Raw genomic sequence first — 21,691 nt, 5'->3', positions numbered from 1 at the left:
GCAAGCTGAGAGCCCACTTGCTTCAGGGCTCCCCACTTCTGGGGCAAGCGTACTGGTGTGTGGAGAGGGGAACACACACACTTAAAGGGAACAGACCCAGCGTGGGCCCAACCCTCACGACTTCTGCTCCAGCAACTTGGGATCAGACCTTGCACCCAATAGTGCGGTAATGGCCACCTAGCAGAGGAAAAGTCCAGCCTGGCACCCTGGCTCCAGCTCTAGCTCCTCCATCTCTAGCCCCACCCCTTACCAAGGTGATAGTTCCAGCACACTCTGCGGAAAGACGTGACCTGCGCCCACATCCAATCAAGCTCTCCCGCCAAAGGCATCGGGCACACACAGTCTATGCAGCGATGCTCCCGTGTAAGAACCACAAGAGGCAGCTGCAGTCAATTTCACCTAAATTGATAGAGGCAGAGAAAGCTAAGCAAACTGAAAAGGCAGAGGAACTTCTCTCAATTGAATGAGCAAGATAAAACCCCTCAAAAAATAAATAATGAAACAGAACTAAACAATTTACCAGATAAAGAATTCAAGGCATTGGTCAAAAACGTAATAACAGAATTAAGGGAAAGATTAGATGTACACAGGGAACACTATAACAAGGAAGTAAAAAATATAAAAAGACCCAATCAGAAATGAATAATTCAATAGCTGAAATAAAAAGTACACTAAAGGAATGAGTAACAGACTATGTAATACGAAAGAAAGTGTAAGTGATCTGAAAGATGGAATAATGGAAATCACTCAATCCAGAACAGCAAAAAGAAAAACAAATTTTAAGAGATTCCCTGGGGTAACATTTAGCGTAGCAACATTCATATTATAGGGGACCCAGAAAGAAAAGAGAGAGAGAAGGGGATGGGAAGTGTATTTGAGGAAATTATAGCTGGGAATTTCCCAAACCTGAAGAAGGAAACAGAAATTATTTTTAATTCATTCATCTTTTAGTTTTTACACTAGAATTGTGGTTTACACACCACCATTACAGCATCCCGGTATAATGTATTTGTCTGTACATTTACCCACCATTGAGTTTCTTATGTTCATATGCTTTTATGTTGCTGCTCAGCATCCTTTTGTTTCAACTTTAAGACCTCTCTTTGGCATTTCTTGTAAAGCAGGTCTAGCGGTAATAAACTTCCTCAGCGTATTTTGTCATTATCTCTCCTTCATTTTTTAAAATTGACGTACAGTTGATCTACAATATTGTGTTAGTTTAAGGCGTATCTCTTTCATTTTTGAAGAACAGTTTTTCCAGGCATAGTATTCTTGGTTGGTAGTGTTTTTTTTCCCCAACACTTTAAATACCATTCCACTGCCTCTTACTTGCAGGGCTTCTGCTAAGAAGTCTATTCAAGGGAGACTTATGGGGGCTCCCTTGTATGGGATAAGTTGCTTGCTACTTTCAAAATTCTAATTTTGACAATTTGACCACATTGGGTCTCCATGCAGAATCATCCCACTCTGGGTTCATCCTATTTGAGGTCTTTGGGGCTTCATGAATCTGTATATCCATTTCCCTCCCCAGATTTAAGAAGTTTGGGGCCATTATTTATTTAAATAAGCTTTCTGCCTCTCTCTCTCTCTCTTCTCCTCTTGGGACTACCACCGTGTGGATATTGGTTTGCTTGATGGTGTGCTGTGGGGCCTTTCCTTTCTTCACTTTTTTCTTTTTGGTCCTCTGACTGGATAATTTCAAGTGACCTTCTCTGAGCACACTAGTTCTTCTGTTTGATCAGGGATGCTGCTGAACTCCCTACATAAGATACTCGTTTGTATTCTTCAGATCCAGAATATCTGTTTCTTTTTTTAATAGTTTCTATCTTTGTTAAACTTCTCGTTCTGTTCATGTAGTGTTTTCCTGATTTCATTCATTGTCTGTCTGTGTTCTCTCGTTCACTGAGCTACTTTAATATGATTATTTTCAATTCTTTGTCATGCAATTTGTATATCTCCCTTTCTTTCGGAGGTTTATTTTGTGCATTTGATTATGTCATGTTTCCTTGGTTCCTTGTATTCTTTGTCACTTTGTATTGGTGTCTTTATTAGAAAAAATAGCCACCTCTCCCAGTCTTTGCAGACTGGCTTGAAAGGGAAAGACCTTCACCAATCAACCTGCCTAGAGATTCTGGGAGCCTGTCAAACTTTTTCTATGAATGTGCTTTCTCTGGACTCGTATGTGTAGATTCCAAATTAGAGGACTTCTTGGTTTCTTCCCTGACCCCCTACCCACCCAAGAACCTCTCTTCTCCCTCTGAAGTCTGACTACTGTGCTGTGGCCACAGTGTTGGAGGCATGATCCACTCCTCTTCCCTGTGGAGAAGCTTCTGTTTCTGCACCTTCTCTCAATCTCACAGAGCTGTGCCAGCCACAAGTCCCTGCCCCTTTCCCTTTGTCCTTAACTGCACCCAGGTGTCTAAACTATTCTGCTTCCATCAGCAGTCCACGTGAGGCAAGAAAGAAACCGGGCCCTTGAAAAGTGCACTGAAAGACCAGAACATTTGAGGCACACTCCACTCCATCCTTCCCCACAAGGAGAATTCAAGGGCCATGGCACTCTCTCTCAGTGCTGAGCTGTGCTGGCTTAGGGGAGGGCCGACACGGGTAAGGTGAAGTTGCTCTCCTTGCTCATTTCACTGCAGCTTCTCTCAGTTTTGTGCTCATCTGGAGTATTGAAACTGCTTAACCAGATTCTGGACCCCGGTCAGATTGGTGTTTCTGTGGAGGAAATGAGGGCGGGGGCTCTCTATCCTGCTGTCTTACTGCTGTCCCTCTTGAGCCTGCTAGCCTACTCTGCTGATTTTGTCCTTGACAGCCTCCATAACTGTGTGAGTCAACTCCTTAAAATTCCTTAAAGTCCCTCTCTCCCTCCTCCCTCCCTCCCTCCCTCCCTCTCTCCCTGTCTCTTTCTCCCTCCTCCTCTCTCTATATGTACTCACACACTATTGGTTTATTTTCTTGGAGAATCCTGACCAACTGAATAATTACATGTGGCAACAGGCGCGATTAAGTTAGGATTCTGAGCAAAGGCGCTTATCCTGAATCACCCAGGTGGGCTCTAAATGCCATCACATGTGCCCTTGTGCAATAAAGGCAGAGCAAGTTTTGAGAAAGAAGAAGAGGAGGCATTGTGGCCACAGAGGCAGTGACTGGAGCGATGCAGCCCCAGGCGAAGAAACACCTGCAGCCCCCAGAAAGTAAGACACCCATATCCCTAGGATTATTGGCTGTACCAATGTGTTGCTATTGGAGAATAAGTAGCCCAGAAAGTTCCTTGCCTTCAGCCAAGGAACACAAACAATCAGCAATGTCTCTTCTTTTGTGTGAGCTCTTGGTCTACGTGGTAGGGTTCCCACCTCTCCCTGCAGATAGAACATGCTATCCAGTGGTACAGAGCACTGCTGGCTCTTCAGACAGTTCAAGAAAGGAGAGGCTACCACGTGGACCTCAGCCCAAGAGCAAGTGACTTTGAACCACCCACAGGAAGGTGGGCTGATCTCTCTTGACCACCAGTGACCTGTGCTATTTCTGAAATACAGGACCTAAACAGAGTGAATCGACTGTGAGGAAATCAAAGAGAAAGAAGTGGTAGGAACAAGAGAGGTTTTGTGCTGTGCTGGCTGAGTTAACAAACATGCTACAGCAGCAGTGTATCAAAGAGGTTGTTGGCGGAGCCACGTGGACAACGTGGTGATATAACAAAAGCAATTTGCAAAATTGTTCTGTAACTTGTTCTGGAAATTCTTAAAAAGCCGGAACCTCTGGCTTCTGCTTGAGTTCGGCCAGTGGAGCCCCAGCTCCTCCCCACTGGGCCCAGCAAAAGCTAGCTCGGTTTTGTGCTCAAGAGAGAAACTGTGGGCACAGACTATTTCAGCAACTGGTCTAATTTACAAATTTTTATCAATCTATGCCCACATCCCAGGCTTAATAATTCCTGCCTTTAAACCCCCTGATGACTACCTCTTCCACAAAGCAGAAACAAAGACAAAGACAAAAAAATACTTCATAAAACCCAAGTGCTCAAACTATTTGGAGAGGCAACTTGACTGGATTCATTTGCCCAGTAGCACCCTTGCCTGGCGAGTTTCTAATAAATTCAGCTTGTGGGTTTTTTTTTTAATCTCAAACGTTTTTATGGTGGCTTTTTATGGGGAGCTTTAACAGACTTGGAGGTCCTAGTGACTATCTAGCCAAAATCTCCTCCTCCTTGTTGGCCCAACACTCCACGTCAGTAACAGCATACATCCTAAGACCCACTGGGTGCCCTGATCTGAGGTCCTCAGACGTCACCGTCAGTAAGTCTTCAACATCACGTCCGGGCTCCCATTCGTTTTCATCGAGCTGAGATTATTTTAAATCCAATCATTATCCTTTAGGAGTTGTTTAACTTCCTATACCATTCTATTCACATTCCTCGTTGGACATCTGACAAAGCATTCATTTACCACTAATCACTCTTTTTGCCTCTCTGCCATAGATGTTTCCTGTCTAGAAGAGGAAGATTTTAGGGTGGGAGGCATACATAGTTCTGACAAGTCTACCTCCAAAGTGGCCCTGAGGATAAATGGTGAAAGGTCTGGGGAGTCTGGCTTCCCTTCCCATCTTTTTCTTGGGTCACCCATTAAAACTTCACAAGTGCTTTCTTTAGTCTCATCTATATGTAAGAAGTTGGCTCTAGAAGAAGTCTTCTCTTACCACACTCCATCTTCAAGGGCCATTAATTTGTCACATCAGTGACTGGAACTGGCTCAACTTCAAGTTGAGGGGCCCAAGACATGGGTTACACGTCCTCCTGACTGCTAGCCAATACCTACTAACAAGACTACCATTCTTCCCGGCAGAAGTCCTGACGCCTTCTTACATGTAGTTTCCCTCAATCTTAATACCTGCTATTGTCCCTGTATTATTTCATAATCCCACCAGGGTAATATGGATTTGCAGTGGCCACTTTGAAGAATTTCTGGTATGACAAAAATTGACCATCTAAAGGGTACCCTAAAACAGAGACAAACCAAAACCCTTCATAAACTTGGTCAGCATTTTTGATCGGTGTGAGGAAACTTCAAAAAGAAAATCAGATCCAAACGGCACCCTTACAATATAGCTTAGGCAAAGATAATGACAAGAGTGAAAAACTTACAACTGTGTATTCATTCGAGTCACCATGAGCAAAAACCAATATGTGTACCCTGCATAAAAATCTACCTCTTCCTCCCTTCTCTGTGTCCTCCCTAGCTTCTGCTCTCTGCCTGACTCTGACTCCCCTTTCTGTCCCTCTGGTCCACCTGAATCACCTAAATCTCAGTAGTCCCTTGGAGTCAGACAACTGGAAACCTTCAAATAGATTTGAAACCACTGCATGCATTAGAATTCAGAGCCATTAATGATTCTCCTAAAATTTTACTGAGAAACCCAGAAAAGTCTTATGAACTTATAATCCTGGACTGCCAGGCTTATATCAGGTAGTTCACACACTGGTGGGCTCCCCAGATGCTAAATGGAAAACAGTCACTAGCATGAGGTTACAGAGAACTTCAGGGACCCTGAGTTCCACGGGACAGCCAACAGGTCAGCAGGCTGTCACAACAGGACATACTCTTCTAAAGATCACATCAGAAATGTTCCCTGTAACAATTTCCTGGGCTTTTAGTTTGGTGCAGCCACTGTGGAAAACAGTATGGAGACTCCTCAAAAGACTAGGAATAGACTTACCATAAGACCCAGGAATCCCGCTCCTGGGCATATATCCAGAAGGAACCCTACTTCAGGATGACACCTGCACCCCAATGTTCATAGCAGCACTATTTACAATAGCCAAGACATGGAAACAGCCTAAATGTCCATCAACAGATGACTGGATAAAGAAGATGTGGCATATTTATACAATGGAATACTACTCAGCCATAAAAATGACAATGTAACACCATTTGCAGCAACATGGATGCTCCTGGAGAATGTCATTCTAAGTGAGGTAAGCCAGAAAAAGAAAGAAAAATACCGTATGAGATCACTCATATGTGAAATCTAAAAAAAAAAAAACAAAACAACAAAGCATAAATACAAAACAGAAATAGACTCATAGACATAGAATACAAACTTGTGGTTGCCAAGGGGGTGGGGGTGGGAAGAGATAGACTGGGATTTCAAAATTGTAGAATAGATAAACAAGATTATACTATCTAGCACAGGGAAATATATACAAGATCTTATGGTAGCTCATGGAGAAAAAAATGTGACAATGAATACATATATGTTCATGTATGACTGAAAAATTGTGCTCTACACTGGAGTTTGACACAACATTATAAAATGATTATAAATCTATAAAAAATGTTAAAAAATTTCCTGGGCTTTTATTCAGTTTTGTAAACAAGATAAAGATGAAACCATCGGGCAATTCAGAGACAGATTAATGAACGTATTTCACAATAGTTGGCATAGACACTGGAGTCAATTTCACTGTAGATCTTTTTCTGTCATTTGTAAATGGATTAAAAACTTAATCGATTTGCAAAAGCAAGTTAGAATGGAAAATAACTCCCTTACCTCAACTACAGCAGCCAGCAGAATACTTTTAGAAGGAAAGAGATCAAACTCAAACTCAAACTAAAACTCAGAATAAATGGAAGATTCTCCAAGTTAAACAATGACATGTTTTCCACAGAAGTAACTGCTGGGACCCATAAATGGGGAGATTACTCAGGTAAGTGCAAGCAAAAAAGAAATGGGAAAAAAATAACTATCTTGTATTAGCTATGAAATAACAAAAGAAAATTAAGATGCCCAAACAAAGAATTCTCTGACAAAAAAACAAGCACCCAGTTCCCTGCTGATGCCTACTCTCGGGAAGTTCCCTGGTATTCATCAGGGTCCCACTGTCCCACTGATTTCTCCTCTAAGAAAAGGCAATCTCTAGACCTCTTAATTCAAGAAAAAGAAAACGTAAGCCTCAATTTAAAACCAGAAATCTTAACATGGTGGGGCGGGGACAATTCTGGGCTGCTTTATTCTGTCTTCGGGCATATCTAGCTTACGCCTTAAAGAAGGTCTAAGAAAGGGTGCAAATAACCCTGCATGGTGTGGTTCAGAGAATGACAGGAGAACCAGACAGTGCCACTAAGGCCAACATCTCCTTGCCTGAGAAACTCACAAGATTGGACAGGCAATGGGTTAAAAAAAATATATATATATAGCCCTCCTGGACAGAGGAATGCCTTCTCAAGGCAGAATATGTGCAATTGTCAGGGAAGAATGCTGTTATTTCCATCCCTACCGTCTTTTCAATGATCTTTGTCATTAATTAAAGAGATCTGGAAAACAACAGCATGAGAAAAGTTCATAAAAACAAGGCTCTTCAAATTGTTTTCTTGGCTTAATTGGGTACACTTGGTTCTTGGTCTAGAAATAGACTATCAGCTCAGTGTTTGTCAGTGTTGCAATGATCAAATACGTGGTTCCAAAGAACCTTAAACATTGCCATGTAGCTGCTGTTTTATCAGATGATCTTATTGACAGAAGCTATAACACCTACTGAAACTCAAGTGACCTCCACCATAACCCTCTACTTAACTCAGTGGTGTAGGTATAGACTGGCCATCTAGGCTAGGATGTGGGCTGTCCCATAGACACGGTTGAAGTATGATCCGATAATTGTGACTGAGAGAGAGAAATGTGAAGCAATTATATCTCGCCAACTAGATGCAGAAACCAAAACCTTAAAAAACAGAAAGACTGAGCTCAAACAGCTCAAGCAAAAATTTGCTTGGTGGATTCATGTGTTTCCAAAAGATAAGCTAAGAAATAAACTGTACAAATACAAACCATTCTGGCAACTCTCCTAATTTACAAATTCTGACCAACCCCAGTTTATGTCTCAATTTCTAATTCCTGCCTCGTGACTTATAATCCAAGCAAAACCTTGTGAAACCCAATAGCTCAAGACCTTTGCGCAATCTATTGGATGAAATTCATTCAACCAGTGGCTTCCTTGCCTGACAAGTTTTTGATAAACAGAGGCCTTTTATTATTATTTTTTTGGTGACTTATCCATCTTTGTTATTTTTTTTAATCGAAGTAGAGTTGATTTACAATGTTGTGTTAGTTTTTGGTGTACAGTAAAGTGATCCGGGTATACATACATATATTCTTTTCCATATTTCACATTTTCCCTTTAGTAACCATAAGTTTGTTTTCTATGTCTGTGAGTCTATTTCTGTTTTGTAAATAAGTTCAACACAGATTTCTCGGATGCTCCTATATGGGGTCCTTGACAGCTCATTGGGTAATATTCAGGAAAAAGTAAATAGGGCTTTCTATCCTCTTGAATTTGCTTTCCTCTGTACTATTTATAGCCAGTGATTCTGGGATGGGGACTACAAGAATGAGGAAACGGTTTCCTCAAACAGCACACCCCCTTACTTTCCCAAATTCTCTAACAAGATGCTGCCATGCAACTCAAAACTGAGACGCAGAAGTACAGTAGCCACTGTCAGTAATGGAGCCATGATGCTTCCACCAGGAGTGCTGGAGAAGAGTGTTGAAACCACCAGCTTATAAATCACCAACGCAAACCCACAAATGTAGGTGGTAGGAAAATAAGTCAGCATAACTGATTTTTTTAAACTAAGATTTCAAGAAGTACCTCTCCAAGTCACTGCTCCCATCTCTCTCCCATGTGATATGACCTGCTTCCTGGGTGGGTGAGAACTCTGTGTGTGAACCAGAGGAAGGACACACAGGGTGGAACCATCAGAGGTAGCAAGGTCACTGGAGGTGGGGTGAGGCAACATGGTGGTGTGCAGCCTGAAGCCACCATCACTGTCCACATTATTAGTGCTGTGGATGCTGGTTCCCACCCCCACCCCATGTCCAAATTCAGCATCCCTAAAGCACTGCTGTACTTCATGCACATCCACTCCATGCTAAAAGCTTTGAAGGGCAGCTACCACTGGAAATATAACCAGGCCCTTGGCAGGGCTGGTCTTTGGACAATTATAAAGGACACAGAAACAGACTGCTTCTAGAAAAGTGTTGGTTTGCAAACTGGCCCCCATACACAGAGGGCAAGGAGGAACCAAAGAAAGAGGCAGACCATTCCAGGTTGGTAGGTGGCAGGTTTAATAAGCAAAGCAACTCACCTGTGAGGCTCGCCTTGGGCCGTAAGATGAGTAGACCTCTGCATTCTCCTGACAGTACCTTGAAAATTTCTGTAGAGACCTTAACTGGGTTCAGTCATGTGCACAGACCAGATGATCTCAACGCCTTACTCTCTCAAGGCTGTGTCCTTGAAAACAGCTCCCACCGTGGGAACGGTGGGCAGAGCAAGCAGTCCAAGGACAGGGAGGGGTAGAGAGCCTCCAGTTGCCTGGGTCCAGCTGGAAGGAAGATCAGCTGGTGGTCACATCACATCAATTACCTTCTCCAACAGAAAGCTGCGAGAATTCTTGAATTCTTGGAATCTGTGCATTAACTTACATCTCCAAGAAAGAGAAGACGACCAAGCTCTATCCTGGTGTTCAGGAGGAAGATCACAAGTTTCAAACAGAAGACACAAATCCAGGACGCAGTCTACAAGAACGTATCTCCTGCAAGATTCCAGTTGCTGATTTTGGAGAACACAACTCTGAACCCAGCTTATGAAGTCCACCTAATGGTGTGGACCCTCATTCACTACAAGGTGTAGAAAACTGACAAGGAAAATCACAGGACTCTCAGAATTTTTGACCAATAGGAACTGAAGTTTCAGAAAAATGTTCTAGGCTCCAAAGGACTCCTGACCTAGCCTGTTGCCATTTGGGTCCAAGAAACATCATAGTGACAGCATTGCAGTTGGGTCAGAGCGACCTCATTCTCTGAAGCAGGAACATCTGCTTCAGTGCAGGTAATCCCACAGCAGAATTCAGGTAGTTGATTTGAACTCCAAGGGTCACTTTAGGTCAGCACTGTCAAGACCAGCTTTTGGGAGGTCTTGGCCTCTCAAGGCATCATCCCTGACGAGAAGCTCCTCCTCCAGATGACCAGTGGACAGAGCTCCGCAGCAGCCAGCTTCAGCTGGCGCAAGATATCTTTGATTTCCCAGCAGGTGGCATCTCACCACAGATCCAGGGATCGCTGCTGCTTGAGACCACCTCCCTGGCTCCATCAAGATGCACAGGCTGGAGACTCAGGATGGGAAAGCACAGGACACTGGCCCCCAGATGGCTAAGGTGCACATTCAGAGGAATGATTTCAATGAGCCCAGGCTCCTGCATCTTCCCACACATAGAAAAATGCTAGACTCCTTAACTTGAGATATTTGGTTTTCTTTAACAGTAACCCTTTGATGTTCTGACTACCTGATCTCTGTTGCAAAAATTCCTATATATCCTGGCTTCTCCCTTATATCTTCAGAGCAGCCCCTTAGAACGATCTGAGAGACTGCCTCCCGGGGTTGAAGTCCTCAGAAAATCCACCAAATAAAACATAATTCTCCAAAAAAAAAGCACAGGCTGACCTGAGCACAAAAATGACCATTCTGACATTCACAGGGTCCATCTCCAGCAGCTACTTCCCCACAGACCAGAGGCACCAAGGGGGTTTTCTGCCCAGGTCTCCACGCTAACAAGGTTCATGTTTTCAGCACTAGATGGAGATCAGGGTCTTCAGTGCTAAGGAGATTCCAGGGGTAAAACCTGGAAATGAAGTCCAGGCCCCAGCTGTGCTGGCCTCTGTGAAGTATGCCTCGGGCTGCCCGCTTCCTCCCCTGCACAGTCAGGGTCTCCAACCCTGCAACCAGCAGTCCAGGGCCTCTGCCGACAGCTGTGACATTATCTGCCCACATGACCACGAGGCTATCACCATCCCAGGCATGGTGGCTTTTTCAGAATCAGTCTCTTTCAGCCCTTCTTGGATTCCTCCCAAGCCACATTCTTCCAGATCTTTGTGCTGCTGGCTGGGACTCCGTGTTCTCATTGCCCCAGGATTTTGCCACCCACTGGGGCTCTGCTCCCATAATCAGCCTGCAGCACCACCAGAACCCTTCTCTAAGGCATCTCCAACCATGTTGTGCCTCCAGGGTGTTGTGAAGCCAGCACACCCTCCCCATTAATCAGCTCAAAAAGTCAAGTAGATAAACTGAGTCCCTGCAGGGACTTGCATGTCTCTGATCACAGTGACACCCCGAGTCCGTGTCAGAGCTGGCCCCAGGACACTGAAGCGTCTCTTGATGCAGATTTCACTGTCATGTCTGTTTCGACAGACCTAGAGCTTGGTCATGCTCATTAGCTTATTTTTATTTGTAGGCGCTTGAAGATTGTTTTCCTTTATTGAGTCTTAGGGTCTTAGATTTGCCTCAGATTTGACCCACGATTGGCTGAGACTTCTGGCCATGTGCAGAACTTCTTCCTCGATTGCTAAAATCTCCTCCATTACCCTTTCTAAAAGCTCTACTCAGAAGTTTTCAGCAGATGAAATGACTGGGGTCAGTCTCAGAGAAAGGACTGACTCTGTCATTGTTGGAATTCTATTTCTCTCCAGGGAAAACTATTTTCCCTACTCTGGCTGAGAATTAGGGAAGAGAATAAACATGAACTTCAGCTGTCCTGAAGGAGCTCTCATCATCAACTCATGGAAACTCAAAATGCACGGCACAAATAAACCTCTGTTCTCAGCTTCATGGCCAGATGCCAAAAAGCCACATGAGAGTAAAGAATCAAGCTTTTTTTTTTTTTTCTGTCTTTTGGGCGAGTGTGAATCAAGATGTCTAGCCTTCTCATTTCATCCTTTGGTAAGTTGCTAGGGCCTTGGCCAGGCCCCTAGTGGTGCAGCCTGTACCCAGGGGAACCCCATTCTTCTCTCTCATCACAGAAGAGCATCTGGAGTTGTCCCCAGGAGACTTCACTTGCTGTACTGAGAGGCCACCGTGGTCTGCCTGTGAAGGAAGACGTGGTGGTACGTGTCGGTCTTTTGATACAATTCCCAGCACCTCCGCAGACCCAGGCCTCCCAGTGCCATGGTGTGGGAAGGCCTCACTGGCAGGCAGCTCCCAAGGCTGCAAAACATTCTAGACAGCTTCCCGGCTGGCACCAGACCTCAGCTGGCTGCCCACGCACAGAGGGAAAGGCTGGCCCAGCGGGAGAAGCCTATTCTCCCAACAAGGAAGGGCTTATTCGATGGAAGGGGAAGAAGAAGAGACTAGAAGTTTCCCTCTCTTCTGGCTCTTCCTCATTCACAACCTCTGCAGTGTTCAGAGAAAGGCCCTTCTGTTCTGGGATGCGGAAGAGCCAGTGGGTGACTGGCCGTTCCTCACAGAGCTGTGGCTCTCTGCCTGCTGCCCTCAGGAGGATCTTGGGGCCCAGCCAACCACCAGAGTTGGCAACAGAAGGAAGCTGGTTTGTGATGGTCCAGGGGATTCTTGAAGACAAAGTATAAAACCAATCCCAAATTCCTGGAGCTAAGCTACTGGCTCTGTCTTCTAATGCTAGACACACAGGACATGTGTAAGAGCTATTCTATTTGTTTTATTTAACAAATCTCTATGACAGGCTTAAAAATGACCCTCCAAAGGTATATTCGCTTCCTAATTCCCAGCATCTGTATTGCCTTATGTGGCAAAAGAGTGACAATTACTTACAGGACAAAAGATGTCATTAAGCTAAGGATCTCTAGAGAAGGAGCTTATCCCACATCATCCAAGTGGGCTCCAAATGCCTCCAGAGATGTCCTTATGAAAAAGAGGCAGAGGAGAAAAAGAAGTAAAAGGTATCCAAATTAGAAGGGAAGAAGTAAAACTGTCACTATTTGCAGATGACGTGATGCTCTATGTAGAGAATCTTAAAGTCCCCACCCAAAGTCTATTAGAGCTAATAAATGAATCCAGCAAGGTTACGGGATGCAAGGTTAATATACAGAAATCTGTGCATTTCTATATGCTAATAATGAAATATTAGAAAAAGAAAGTAAAAAAATAATCCTGCTTAAAATTGCATGCAAAAAAATTACCTAGGAATAAACTTAACCAAGGAGGTAAAAGACCTATACTCTGAGAACTATGAAACACTGATTTAAAAAAAACTGAAGATAATTCAAAGAAATAGAAACATACCCCATGCTCTTGGATTAGAAAAATTAATATTATTAAAATGGCCATACTACCCAAAGCAATCTACAGATTTCATGCAATCCCTATTAAAATACCCATGACATTTTTCAGAGAACTAGAACAAATAATCCTAAACTTTATATGGCCTCACCAAAGACCCTGAATTGCCAAAGCAATCCTGAGAAAAAAGAACAAAGCTAGAAGCATAATCCTCCCAGACTTCAGCCTATACTACAAAGATACAGTGCTCAAAACAGCATGGCAATGGCACAAAAACAGAGTCACATAGATCAATGGAACAGAATAGAGAGCCCAGAAATAAACTGACATACCTATAGTCAGTTTGTCTACGACAAAGGAGGCAAGAATATACAATGGAGAAAAGACAATCTCTTCAATAAGTGGTGCTGGGAAAACTTAACAACTACATACGAAACAATGAGATTAGAACATTCCCTTACGCTACATACAAAAATAAACTCAAACTGGTTTAAAGACCTAAATGTAAGGCTTGAAACCATAAAATTCCTGGAAGAGAACATAAGTGAAACACTTTTTGACATAAACTGTAGCAATATTTTCTTGGATCAGTCTCCTAAGGCAAAAGAAATAAAAGCAAAAGTAAACAAATGGGGCCGAATTAAACTTAAAAGCTTTTGCACAGCAAAGGAAACCACTGAGAAAATGAAAAGATGACCTATGGAATTGGAGAAAATACTCGCTAACAACCCAGCCAACAAGGGGTTAATATCCAAACTATATAAACAGCTCATACAACTCAATATCAAAAGAACAAACAATCCAACCAAAAAATGGGCAGAAGATTTGAATAGATATTTTTCTGAAGAAGACATGCAGATGGCTAAGGCACATGAAAAGCTCAATATTGCTAATTATTAGGGAAAGGCAAATCAAAACCACAGTGAGGTATCACTTCAAACCTGTCAAAATGGCCATCATCAATAAGTCTACAAATAATAAATGTTGTAGAGGCTGTGGAGAAAAGTGGGAATGTAAATTGTTGGGAATGTAAATTGATACGGCTACTATGGAAAACAGTGTGGAGGTTCCTTAAAAAACTGAAAATAGAACCACCATATGATCCACCAATTTCACTGCTGGGTATATATCTGAAAAAAATGAAAACCCTAATTCACGAGAAGATATGCTCCCCAATGTTCACAGCAGTAACATCTATAACAGACAAGACACGGCAGCAACCCAGGTGCCCATCACCAGACGAATGGATGAAGATGTGGTACATGTGTGTGTATATATATATAGAGAGAGAGAGGGAGGGAGTAATATTCCATTGTATATATATTGTATATAAAATGGATAAGCAACAAGGATATACTGTACAGCACAGTGAATTATACCCATGATCTTGGAATATAATCTGCAAAAATACTGAGTCACAATGCTGTCCACCTAAAACTAATGTAATGCTGTATCGACTATACTTAACAAAAGAGGCAGAGGGAGTCTTCACAGACACACAGAGGGGAAAGCCATGCGAAGACAGACACAGAATGAACTGTGGCACAGCCACACCTAACTTAGGCTGCAGAATGTGGTCTTGAGCTGGGCACCCACATGCCTATCTGAAACCTAGTTGGTTTTTAAAAAAACGTTCTATGACTGAAAGAAATAATACTCACCTCTCCAACCAACAAGGGTCCCAGCCAGTTGCTGGATCCAGCAGCAGGAAATAGCTCCCCATCACTCAGGACCTGGAAGTGAGTTAACAAGTTACATCTCCCACTCGACACTCACCGATTATGCAATCATGAAATACAAACAGGGAAGCCGTGATCAAGATGCCCAGTGGGAAGCGGGAAGAAAGGGAAACTCACAGAGGCCAAGACACAGGGCCATAGCAATAGAAAAAAATCTGGGGCAGAAACCGTGAGGATTCCAGCCCTGACAATGATTCAGCCCAGTTCCGTACTCAGAGATGTTCTTGCTTTTCCATCCCCCGCCTCGGCCACATCAGAAGTGACCGTGGGGGAGGACACTCCCTTGGAGGTACTGCAGCAACAGACCACCAAAGCCTTTTGCAAGCGGGGCTTCTGGGTTTCCTCAGAATACTGTTCCTTCAAAACCTCAGTGGCTTCCAGAATACGGGGTCCCCCACCTAGAGTCTACACCTGCTCCTGAAAACCACATAGGCAGAGCTAGAGGCCCTCTCGTGGTTCTGGCTGGGGAAGTAATGCATCACACACACCTGACCCTAACCGCCACCAGCTTCCCAAAATACCAGCTAAACACAGCAAAAAGCTTGTCCATCGATAATAAGCTATCGTGTTACAATGAAAAACACTTAACACAGCCTAACTGCACGGCTCTTAAATGCATTCTTTTCCATTGTAATGGCTTTTCTCACCTGTTTTACTTCCTTATCCTCCATTCTAGGCTGTTCTTAGCTTTTCCAGGACTAACTGCACAGCTCAAGGCGAAAAACAAGGGCTAAATACGGAAAGTACCGCAGAGACCCTGTGAGGACGAGCACTCGGTTGCAGAGAGAGGTTCACACCAAGGAAGACACCGTGACGCCTCCTTTGGCACCAGCTACATCCAGAATGCATTCTTCAGGTGACCCTTGGCGAGCTCCCCAGAACACCTGCACAGGGTTCTGATGCTCTGCCAAGGGCATGTGACTGTCACCGGAGACTCTAAGGGACCATGTACAGCAAGTGTTTATTGATTTATGAAAATAAATATCCTTTATCCTGATAAACATTGGCTTATCTAGAAATGAAGAGCATCATTTTCTATGCTGTTTGGATATTAAAAACCAAGAAGGACTTATACAAAAAAAAATGTGAACTGGGCATTGTTCTATGGGATATGGCTTCTTTTACTTCTGATTAATTCCATGTGGCAGTGACTATCCCAAAGATATCTTCTGGTTGGAATTCTTAGACCCATGCAATCTCTTTCAATATATTGGTTTCCATATTTAGCCCCTCACCCTCTTCCGTGAATGGCATTATCTTGGTGGGCATTCTAAAAAGTAAGAAGCTTGCCGGGAGGGTATAGCTCAGGGGTAGAATGCGTTTTTTGCATGCATGAGGTCCTAGGTTCAATCCCCAGTACCTCCATTTTAAAAGTTTGAAGAAAAAAAAAAAGAGGCTTGGATGGGAAAATATCCCTAATATGATGGATTTCTCTTTAATCTTTTTTCTCTATCATGTGACAGTCAGAGGGGAGCCTCCAAATTTCAGGACTCCCACTCGATTTATGTTGGAAGCTACAGGCAGAGCCCTCCCTGATCCAAGCTCCATTCCCTTTCTGCATGTAAACTTGCCAGTTACTGCCTGGGCTCATGTCTTAGAGGATTTTGCTAACAGCAGCCCCCATCCACCAATATTCTGAGGTTGGTGATCCATGATCTGCTTTCTAAGTCATCAGAGGGCACAGTGTATTGAATGTTTTGCCACAGCGCAGCAATGGTCATCGGCTCCACAGACATCGTCTACCCACCCACTCGGCTAACACCAGCTATTTCGGCATTTCTACAGAGCATGCATTTCTGGTGCCAAAGTCTGAGCTCGTTTGGGTGCGGGCTAAGCTGATGTAACAAAGAGCTGTAATGCAGCTGCTTAAACACCACAGGCATCTATCTGTTGCACATGCTAGCACAAAGGTAGGACAGGCCGGGAGCCTGGGGCCCTGTGGTCATCCCAGGTCCAGGCTGGGGCTGACTCTGCATCTCCAAATGTGGTTTCCACCATCTACGTCCAAGGTTGTCACCACCCCTGTTGTATTTTTCCCACCAGCAGCAAGATGGAAGGAAGATGCCCTGAGTAATGACTTGTTATGGCTCATAATTCTTCTAATTATCTGGGTGGCTACTGGGGTCTGGGCCAGCCTGGCTGGGGCCAGGGAATCTGGGAGGCCCCACTCCCCGTGTCTGGAACTGTGGTAGGGTTTCTCTCTCCATGAGGTCTCTCAGCCTGAGCTTGTATCCCAACTAACATACATATTTTAAAAATTTTATATTTAAAAAACATCACATATTGACTCTCACAACTCAATAATGAGGGCAGACAATGCAATTAAAAGTTGATCAAAGGTATAGATGTATAGATGTTTCTCCAAAGGAGATGGACAAATGGCCAATAAGCACGTGAAAAGATGCTCAGAGTTATTAGCCACAGGGAAATGCAGATCCAGACCACAATGAGATGCCACTTCATACCCACTAGGATAGTGAGGGTGAAAAGACAGACAATAAATAACAAGTGATGATCGTGCAGGGAATCTGGAGCCCCTACACGTTGCTGGTCGGAATGTAAAATGGTACAGCTTCTGTGGGAGACAGTTGGGCAGCTCCGCATAAAGTTAAGCATAGAATCACCAGAGGACCCAGTAACTCCAGTCCTGGGTGTACGCCCAAGAGAGATCAAAGCATGCATCCACACAAAACCCTGTGCATAAATGTTCACAGCGGCATATCCATAACAGCCAAAAAGGAGAAATAACGCCAGCATCAACTCCAAGTGTTAAATGAATAAATAAAATGTGATATCCACACAATGGAACATTCCTTGACAATAAAAAGAAACCAGGGACTGATACTTGCTATAACACAAACAGACCTTGAAAATACCGTGCTGAGTGAAAGAAACAAGTCACAAAAGAGCACATTGCATAGTTTCATTTGTGCTGTGTCCAAAATAAACAAATTTATTGAGACAGAAAATAGACTGTTGCTGCCTAGGGCTGGTGGAGTTAGGGGGAAAGGGGGAGTGACTGCTACTGAGTACAGGGTTTTTTTTGTGGGTGATAGAAATGTTCCAAAGTTGATTGTGCTGATATCTGTGAATATCTGTGAATATACTAAAAGTCACTGAGTTGTATACTTTAAATGAGTGAAGTTATATGATACGTGAATTATATATCAGTAAAACTTTGTGTGTGTGTTTTTTTAATTCAATGAAAGGTAAGGTTAAATGGATCAGAAAATGGAAGAAGGAAAATTGCTCAAGAGTTGACAACTGGTAAAAGCAACTGATGTATGATGAACCACATGTTCCCCTGTGTCTCTGGTTTTATATACATTTGAAAAACCTCCGTGATGAAAACTTTAAATAAATGAGTTTCTATTCTTGAAAGGAAGGAGAGAATATTGTTGGAGAGAGTTAGCAAGATGTCACAATAACAGTAAACAGAACTTTTCAATACAAGTTAAGTCTTTTATTCTTCAAATAATCACCTTGGCAAGCCATGCACTTACCACAGGACTGCGTCCCCAGGTCAACGTTTTTTTCTAGGCTATGTCAACCTTTTTAATTTCACCAGATGTGGGGAGTCTATCTTTTAAGGATAAACTTAATCTTTTAAATTTTATTTTTTATTGAAGTGTAGTTGATTAACAATGTTAGTTTCAGGTGGACAGCAAAACAATTCAGTTATACATATACATAAATTTTTTTCTCAGATTCTTTTCCGTTATATGTTATTACAAGAAATTGAATATAGTTTCCTGTGCTGTATGGTTGGTCCTTGTTGTTTATCTATTTTATATATAGTAGTGTGTGTCTGTTAATCCCAAACTCCTAATTTATCCCTTCCCCCAATTTGATTTTTTAATGTTTAGTTTTTGAAAACATTTAAAGCAGTTACTGTACAGAATGAGTGATCAAGTCAGAAAGTACTATTATGAAAGATTAAAAGGTTTCATCTAAAACATACTGCAATTGGCATGTTGTAGCAATGAAAAACCTGCGGCCATAGGTGAGTTATTTAACTCCTACTTTTCAATTTTCTCATCTATAAAATGGGGGCAGTAACAGTTATCTCATAGAACTGAGGACTGAATGGAAAAATGCTAAATATTTAGCCATTATTACGTTATGACATACCACTGATAAATTATAAACCACTAGGTCTCAGCTGACTACATCTGACTGCAAGATCTTTTCTGAGTTTCAGTATAAAGATCATCTGTTTTTATGCCTAAAATCTTATTTTCTGTTGTTTTAGGAAACTGTTTCCCATTCTGTAGGAAAGTAATTCTTTAAACTATGCAAGGGTTGTCCGTTAACTTTTGTAAATTATGGACTGTAAGAAGTTGGAGGAAGAGAGAACACATACATACATTTAATGAAAACCGAATCTGCATGAATCAACTGATAAAATTAGTATGTATTGCTGGGCTGGGTTGAAGCACAATTTAGCAGAAGTTTACTTCAATAAAGTTGGATTAAATATCTAAAGATGGCATTCCTTTCATTCCAGTTCCATGTATCTTTATTATTTTGTTCCTCAGTCCACATGCTCGCATCTGAGTCTGTTCTCTTTTTCTATCGCCTGGAGCTTCATCCTGCCCATCCCTTCCCTTGGGCGCTCCTGTCAGGGTGCCCTGTCGTTACTTCTGCAGGGATAAGAGGGCCGTGGTGTGTGACTGCAGGTGTGCCCACGTGAGTTAGTGTGTGCACTTCACCTAAAGGAGGCTGAAATCACGGGCTGTCTGGTTAATTATCTACTTAAGATTCAGAGAGCATATTAGAATTTAAGATGTCCCAACCATAAATCATAAAAAGAGAAAACCAGATCTCATGACCCCCCTGATGGAAGTACACATATATTTGAAATAGCCATACTAAGTAATTTAACCTGGATTGGATCTTGCCTATTGATACAGAACTATTAGTTTATAGGAAATAAAGGAAGCCAAAGAATACAGAGGCAGCAACAAGCAAACTCCAGACTGCGGGAAATTCTACAGGACAAATGACATGCTTCTCTCTCTCTCTTTTAATTTAAAAAAAAAGTTTAACTAAAGTATAGTGAGTTACAATGTGTCAGTCTCTGGTGTACAGCACAATATCCCAGCCATGCATCTACATACATATATTCGTTTACATATTTTTTCCATTAGATGTTATACAATACATTCCCTGGGCTATACAGAAGAAACTTTTTTTAAAATCTATTTTTATATATAGTGGCTAACATTTGTAAATCTCAAACTCCCAAATTTATCCCTTCCCACCTGCTTTCCCCAGTAACCATAAGATTATTTACTAAGTTTGCGAGTCTGTTTCTATTTTGTAAATGAATTCATAGTGGCCTTTTTTTTTTTTAGATTCCACATATAAGATATATCACATGGTATTTTTCTTTCTCTTTCTGGCTGACTTCACTTAGAATAACATTCTCCAGGTCCATCCATGCTGCTGCAAATGGCATTATTTTATTTTTTATGGCAGAGTTGTATTCCATTGTGTAAATATACCACATCTTCTTTATCCAGTCATCTGTCGACGGACATTTTGGTTGCTTCCATGTCTTGGCTATTGTATATAGTGCTGCTATGAACATTGGGGTGCATGTATGTTTTTGCATTAGAGTTTCCTCCAGATATATACCCAGAAGTGGGACTGCTGGATCATATGGTAAGTCTATTTGTAGTTTTTTGTCCCTCTCTCCTTTTTTTAAGTGACAGGAGAGCATTGGTGAAAGAGACTTAAAACATACTAATGAAACACAATATGATTAATCCTAGTTTGAACAAACCTCTAAAATGACTGAGACAATCAAGAAAATTTAAGCACTGACTTTTTAATCAATACAGATTAATTACTAACTTTGGGTGTGATCATTGTATTTTTAAGGAGAGTCCTAATCTTTCAGAGGTACATATTGGATATTTAGGAGAAAATAAGATGGCTTTGACTTTAAAACACTGGAATGGAGGAAGGGGTAGAGAGAGGTATTTATGAAAAAAGATTGTCAATGTGTTAATAGTTCCTGAAGCCAGGATGACAGGGCAATGGGTTTCCTTACATAACCAGAAAAGGAATTGACTCTGTTTTCAAATATCCATAATAACTTTGCTAAATATTAACCATTATCCGGAGAACGTTGTACTAATTAGCCAATTCTGCTAGGAGAATATTTTTATTAAGCTTATCCAAGTAAGGTAAAAACAATCAAGCCAATAGCAATTAGACTAGTCCTTGGGTGGGTCTTAAGTCAAGAAAAAATAAGAGAGTACAAGTTTTAAAATAGGACCTTCATTTGCCTTCCAGATATGAGGAAGGCAAGATGGGACAGAGTGGAGTCCAACTGTCCCCTCCTGCCCACCGACTAGAAATTCCCTTGAGCCTTGATTCAAGAGTATTTCCTTCAAGTCTGCCTGTTGTGGAATTAGCTGGCTTTGAAGAATTCAAAAGCCTCAGTTTTTGAAAGATACTTTGAAGATGGAGTTCCTAAAAGATTTAGGTGAGAATGGATAAAGAAGATGTGGTGTGTGTACACACACACACACACACACACACGAATATTACTCAGCCATAAAAAAGAATGAAACAATGCCACTTGCAGCAACATGGATGGACCTAGAGATGATCATAGAAAGTGAAGTCAGACAAAGACAAATTTCATATGATATCACTCATATGTGGAATCTAAAAAAAATTGATACAAATTAGCTTATTTACAAAACGGAAATGGACCACAGACATAGAAAACAAACTGATGATTACCAAAGGGGAAAGCTGGAGAGGGGGAGGATAAATTAGGAATTTGGGATTACCATATACACACTACTATATGTAAAATAAACAGCAAGGACCTACTGTATAGCACAAGGAACTA

At 42.1% G+C, this 21,691-nt stretch overlaps 1 long non-coding RNA gene across 2 annotated transcripts in view; it reads right to left on the bottom strand.

Moving 5' to 3' along the window:
- Positions 1 to 9,144: 9,144 nt before the first annotated feature.
- LOC116660522 overlaps positions 9,145 to 21,691 on the bottom strand; it is a 32,543-nt gene continuing 19,996 nt past the window's right edge. For both annotated transcript variants that reach the window (XR_004316126.1, XR_004316109.1), the window contains 2 exons: positions 14,743 to 14,814; positions 9,145 to 11,911 (listed from right to left, as the gene is read on the bottom strand). This is a non-coding gene — a long non-coding RNA (uncharacterized LOC116660522). The remainder of the gene's footprint in view (positions 11,912 to 14,742; positions 14,815 to 21,691) is intronic.

This window comes from Camelus ferus, chromosome 1 (genome assembly GCF_009834535.1).
Source record: "Camelus ferus isolate YT-003-E chromosome 1, BCGSAC_Cfer_1.0, whole genome shotgun sequence".
In the NCBI taxonomy this organism is placed as follows: Eukaryota; Metazoa; Chordata; class Mammalia; order Artiodactyla; family Camelidae; genus Camelus; species Camelus ferus.
Note: the sequence above shows the minus strand (reverse complement) of the source record. Positions and strands in the feature narration are given on the sequence as shown.